The sequence below is a fragment of the Pelophylax lessonae genome, assembly GCF_965119305.1.
Source record: "Pelophylax lessonae genome assembly, contig: HAP1_SCAFFOLD_242, whole genome shotgun sequence".
NCBI lineage: Eukaryota > Metazoa > Chordata > Amphibia > Anura > Ranidae > Pelophylax > Pelophylax lessonae.
In genome coordinates this window covers 164,765-171,362 of record NW_028120092.1, presented here as the reverse complement: position 1 = coordinate 171,362, position 6,598 = coordinate 164,765, and positions in this window count along the sequence as shown.

The window sequence follows — 6,598 nt, the reverse complement described above, 5'->3', positions numbered from 1 at the left end:
TTCTTCCTATTTTGTGTACACACTCCTATTAATACATGCATTGGATTATTTTTTTTCCTAATAAAAAAAGGTGTTTTCACCATAAATGGCTTTTTCTCCCTTAACTTCATTTGTTTATTAACCAAACTTGGCAAGTGACCGCTAGTGATGCATAAGGGTCCGGATATCCTGGAAGATTGGGTGCATACCTTCCAGTGGATACCTTGTGCACTTTTTTGACTCCCTTGCTAACACATGGGGTCAGATTTCTCTGGTGAGTGTGGTGTGTATTGGGGAACCACCTACAGGTATGGTGTGGAGGGACTGGAACATGACATGCTGATATATCATTTGAAGTTGCACTATTGTAATCCACAGAGCACGACTATAAGTTTGAATTTATAATCATTATATGCACATAATATTGAACTGACATTTTATGTTTCTGGACTTTATTTCACAGAGTTTGCTTATTTGTTTGGATGTATAGTGATGTGTGCCATTTTAGTTCTTTTGGGGCTTTATAATACTGAATTTCAGGGCACTATATTGGTATCCTGTGGCAGCAGCTGGCATAGGTTATATATTCATTTTCCAGCACGACTGGTTTTTGTTTGGTTTTCAACAATTGAAGAATGGCTGGAAAAATAGCAAACTAGGTGCTGCCTCAAAGATATTCATGTTGGCCCTAACATGGACTTGGTTCTAGGTCGAAAAGTGAACTCACAACACACATGTGTTGGCGTAACACACAATAAAACATGCATTTTTCAATGTATTTCCAAAAAGCAAGGTAAAACAGGGTATATGTGCTCTGCTGTGCCAATCTTATAGTATATGTTGGTCTTGTAAAGATCGGAGTGATTAGACTGAATAGGTGCATGCCTTTTCAAGAAGTTGTGCCAGTCCAGAACTGCATTTTTAAGGGCATGGCAGCCCATTTTTTTTTAATGGAACGGTAAAATTCACAAAAGACTGCAATTTGCGACACAGGAGTCCCACGCTTACTGTAACTTGTTACATCACTTCAGCCTCCTGGTTTGCTAACCTGCCACACGGCTGCTTCGGGCCTCATGCCTAGGCCTTAGGTCTGCTCCTCAGACCAACACAAAGGTTTCCCTCCAGTCAAGCGCTCTCATAGCTTACTCACAATCAGCTTGTTACTGCTCTGTGGCAGACTACATCTGCCTCCTGCAGACATGCATGCTTTGACTGCTCCCTGCAATCCCTCTGACTCCTAGAGAGGATGGGAGTCCTCCTGACTCCCATGCACTGACCTCCTATCTGTTGGGTTGAGCCCCCAGCTTTAACCCTGGGTCTAATATGAACTCAGCCCACACCTATGCAATCAGTACATCTGCCTCTCCAAAACTCTGACCTAAACTGCTAAAATGAACAGTGATACGGGCTGGCATCTCCACAGTCTACCGTTCATCAATGGAAAAAATGTGAGGGCTTTTTCTACTATGGATTGCTTCAAATGACGCTGTACCATTTTAAACTAAGACCCGCCTTAGAACAGACGCCATACAATATCTTCTTTTAATGCCCCATACACACGTGCCGATTATCTGCAGACTTACCTTTTCTATGTAGTGCAAGGGCCTGCCGGATTGCATACAAATTGAAAGTGTTTAGGTTTGACCTCATATTATATGGTTTTGGTAAGTCTGCAGACAAAAGTCTGCAGATAATCTGCACGTGTGTATGGGGCATAACTCTACTCATGTATTTTTCCTTTTTCACTGGGGCCTGATGTTTGCTAGTTTCTATGCTAAGCTCCACCAGCATCCCTCCCTTTGTCAAAGGAAACGGTTTCAGTGGCCAATAAGAGCACTAATAGGGCGTGTGTCAAATGGCTTTTGTTTGCTTTAGGTAAACGTTGCATTCTCATACAAATCTATAGGAATGCAACAGTTGCTTGAAGCAGGTCAAATGCATGTTAGAAGGAGGTCTAATGCAGATCAATTGCACCTGTTAATGAACCCTGAATTACCTTGGGAGCCCCTCAAACTAACGGCATCAACACAAGCCCAAAGCCCATCGACAAAGGCCCTTAAAGTGGTAGTAAAGGTGTTTTTGTTGATTTATACTGTACCTACAAGTAAGCCTACAGTATACAAGGCTCACCTGTAGATACAGTAAATACCTCCTCAACATGTATTGTTTAGGAGATATTTACTTAACCACTTTAGCCCCGCTTACATTGAGGCTACTGCGGCAAAGTGCCGCGATCCCGTCCAGCGACGTAGACCTACGTCGCTGGACTCCGCCCCTTGTGGGCGGCGCTCGCGCGCCGCCGGAGGCTCGCTCCCACTGTGTTCATTCACAGCGGGAGTCGGGCCAGCGGAGGAGCAGCGGCGATTGCCGCTGCTCTGCCCCGATCGTCGGGGATCGAGTCTGGAGATCCGCCCGCTGTGTGTAAACACAGCGGGCGGATCTCCATAGTGACAGGGACTGACAGATGACTTTATCATAAAGCAAAGTGTCAAGCCCCAGTACCAAAATTAAAAATATAATAATTAATACTATGAATTTTTGTTATATTGTAGGGCCACACAATGGGACTATGCGCTGTTTACCTTAGTCCATAAGTTTGCCTAATGTCGTATTACCATTGCATTGTGTATTAGTTGAAGTGTGTGTATAGCCAAATCATTTTTTCCTGTTGTGGATAGAGTGGAGAGCTAGTAAAAACATGTGTCAGGTTGTGATTGCTATCTGTGACAGATTTGCTCTCTCTTTTTATCCTGGTGACCACAATAATCAGAACAGAAAATGATGGAAATCAAAAATTTTACAGTTGTCACTAAAACAGGAGTTAAGCCCCATACACACACGCAGATCGTCGTCATACAAATGTTCGTCTTTTCTCCCCGGGATGTCGGTGTCTGTTGAAAAGTGCAAAGACAGCACAAGGACAGCACAAGAATTTTGTCCGCAGACTTCAGCTGACTGCAGAAGTGATGTCATGTAATGGTTAACTTTCCCTGTGTTTTTTTTCTGAGCATGCCCAGTCTTGCAAATCTGCGGTCTGTCGGCTGATTTCTGTACTGACAGGCAAACAATTGTCCGTTCTGGTGTCTGCAGACAAAAATTTTCATGTTTGCAAGAAAGACTCTTGTCTGCAGATTGTGTGCAGACATCTGTCGGAGGCACCATACTAACACGCATACAATCGGCAGATCTTTCGTCCGCCGACGTTTGTATGACGACGATCTGCGTGTGTGTACGGGCCTTAAGGGGGAAATCTTCCAATGGGAGTAACTTTATTGGTGGCAACTGTGTAAAATGGGAATTTCTGCACTTTGAATAGATCACCTCTCACTTCTTGTTGCATTTCCAAAAACAATTTAAACAGCAAAAATGAACTGAGCAGTTTTACCCTTTCCATACTTCCAAAGAGGGCTTTTTATCAGAGCCGCTATTATACTGTTCTCATGTGTCAGCCTACGGTTAAGTGTATGTAACCCAAAATAATAATGTTGTGTAAATAGCTCTATTTTTGACTTGTAAATGTAGTTGTGCAAGTTTTTTTTTTTTTTATATTATTGTAAGTACAGTAAATGCTTAATAAATACTTGTTGTTCCTGCTCTTCATTTAGTCCTTTCCATAATAGGGTGACAACGCTATCCCACCAGCTCCCAATGTTGCAGAAGTATTTGTCACCCTCCTGTGTAAGCTACAAACAGCCGTGCTTTCATCTAGTGCTGTGGGAAACACTCCCTGCTAGTTTACTGACAGCTGCTCTGACCATTTAGCAACCAAGACTTGGAATTTATGCCTTAGTGATGCTACTAACAACCTTAAAAGGGACCCCCTCCCCTTTAAAACTGCCAATGCTATTTAAAGGCAACCAGGTAAACAAGTGACTTACATCTATCAATCAATGCCCCTTTTTAAAATTTTCCCACATTGCCACTGGATGTCATTTGTATGCATCCTGCTCCCACACTACCAGCTTTAAAAACACCATAATTAGTGGCCAGATTCTTCCTATGTGTTATCTGTGTTGGCCCACTGATAAAGGCAGGCCCAAAGCAAAAAAAAATAAAAAATAGGCGCAGGGCCTCATGATGGGGTTTACAGAATACAGGACATCAAGGGTCAATTGGCTGGGGTGTAGCAAGAGGTAAATTATTGGGATTGGTCCAGGAGTGATAGGTGGAGTTTTGGATAGGGGGCATGCTAGGGACAGAGAGTTTGTTTTACAGACCCTGCTGGTGAAGTCGGAAGAACAGGAGTCAAGAACAGGAATCCTCGCCCTCCTGCCCTGTTTTGGGTTGTTTGGTTGTTTTATTTGTAAAAAAATAAAAACAAAGGAAAGGGTTTGGTGGTTAGGGTCTTGGAAGGCATTAATATTCTTGGAAAAGTTCATAGGGTGACCCATCTAAGGTAAGGAGCCCTCTAGGGGATCCCAGGTAATGCGCAGCTGGGGACCATTAAGTATTAACCCTGATACACAATGCTAATTTGATTTTTGGTGCCTCCCAAGATCGGCAACCTTTATGTTACGGGTACTGGATTTGGTATTGTTTCTGTTTTAAGAAATGTTTATTTTGTTAATTTGTTAAATGAAATGTAAATTTTTCTCAATATTGGTGTTATGCATTATTTGTTCAGAGCTAGTGGCATGGGTTTCAGTTGGGAAGAAATACGATGGGTTGAATTTATCTGTAATACACGAATCCTATCTTTGACATATCTTGCGCATGTGCAATGTGAGATCTGGCACAGAAATGAAAATGCCTTTGCCAGAAGTTCTCGCAGGATTTTGTGAAATCTGGAGAGATCTTGTAGTGTATAGACAAGGTGATGTAGCCTTCCCAGGGTGCATCGCTGATGGCCTGGCTACATCACCAGTGATTTGAAAAAGGTCCCACAGTTAACAGTGCATGTCAGAGCACAAACCAAGCCATGAACTCCTAGGAATTGTCTGAAGACCTCCGGGACAGGATTGTATCGAGGCACAGATCTAGGGAAGGGTACAGAAAAATCTCTGCAGCATTGAGGGTCCCAATGAGCACAGTGGCCTCCTTCTTTCATAAATGGAAGATGTTTGAAACCACCAAGACTCTTCCTAGAGTGGGCTACCTGGACATACTAAACGTTCGGGGGAGAAGGGCCTTAGTCAGGGAGGTGACCAAGAATCTGATGGTCACTCTGATAGAGCTCCAGCAGTTGTGGACAGAGAGGAACCTTCCAGAAGAACAACCATCTCTGCAGCACTCCACTAATCAGGCCTGTATGGTATAGTGGCCAGACAAAATCCACTCAGTAAAAGGCACATGACATCCCACCTGGAGTTTGCCAAAAGACACCTGAAAGACGCCCAGACCATGGAAAACAAAATTCTCTGGTCTGATGAAAGAAAGATTGAAGTCATGTTTGGAGGAAACCAGGCACCGCTTATCACCTGGCCAATACCATCCCTACAGTGGATCATGGAGGTGGCAGCATAATGCTGTCGGGATGTTTTTCAGTGGCAGGAACTGGGAGACTAGTCAGGATTGAGGGAAAGATGAATGCAGTAATGTACAGAGAGATCCTTGATGAAAACCTGCTCCACTGTGCTCTGGACATCAGACTGGGGCAAAGGTTCATCTTCCAACAGAACAACAACCCTAAGCATACAGCCAAGATAACAAAGGATTGTCTATGGGACAGCTCTGTGAATGTCCTTGAGTGGGCCAGCCAAAGCCCAGACTTGAACATCTCTGGAGAGATCTGAAAATGACTGTGCATTGATGCTCCCCATCCAACCTGATGGAGTTTGAGAGGTCCTGCAAAAAAGAATGGGGAAAACTGCCCAAAAATACGTGTGCCAAGCTTGTAGCATCATACTCAAAAAGACTTGAAGCTGTAATTGGTGCACAAAGCTGCTTCAAAGTATTGAGCAAAGGCTGTGTTTACTTATGTACATGGGATTTGTTTCCTTTTTTATTAAATTTGTAAAGATTTAGGGTCCATTCACACTAGCGCGACTTGTCAGGCGACTTGGTTGCCTGACAAGTCGCGGTCGGTCGCTCGCCATTGAATAGTACAGGACCCGTTCTAATAGGAGCGACACAAGTCGCTCCGACTTAGAAAAAGGGTCCTGTACTACTTTGGGACGACCTGGAGGTGACTTGCATTGACTTCAATTATATGAAGTCCCTGCAAGTCACGCCGATGTGCACCGCGACTTCACAGTTCGCCCCTGCAAGTCACGCCGATGTGCACCGCGACTTCACAGTTCGCCCCAGCAAGTCATGCTGCGCCAGTGTGAATGGACCCTTAAAAACAAACTTCTTTCACATTGTCATTATGGGGTATTGTTTAGAGAATTTTGAGGAAAATAATGAAGGCTGTAACATAACAAAATGTGTAAAAAGTGAAGCGATGTGAATACTTTCCGGATGCACTGTATACATGTACACTTGATTAGACTGTTTTATGGTTGACCTCTATGCTTGCACTGTTAATGCCTGAATTTTACTTTTTTTTTATGACTGTCTTCCATTAATTCTATGCCTATGTATGTGGAATTGGACTCTTTGTTTGATATTTGTTTTCTCGTTTTGTAAGTTTCTTTACATTACAATAAAAATTCAATTAAACAAGAAAATATCTAAAGCA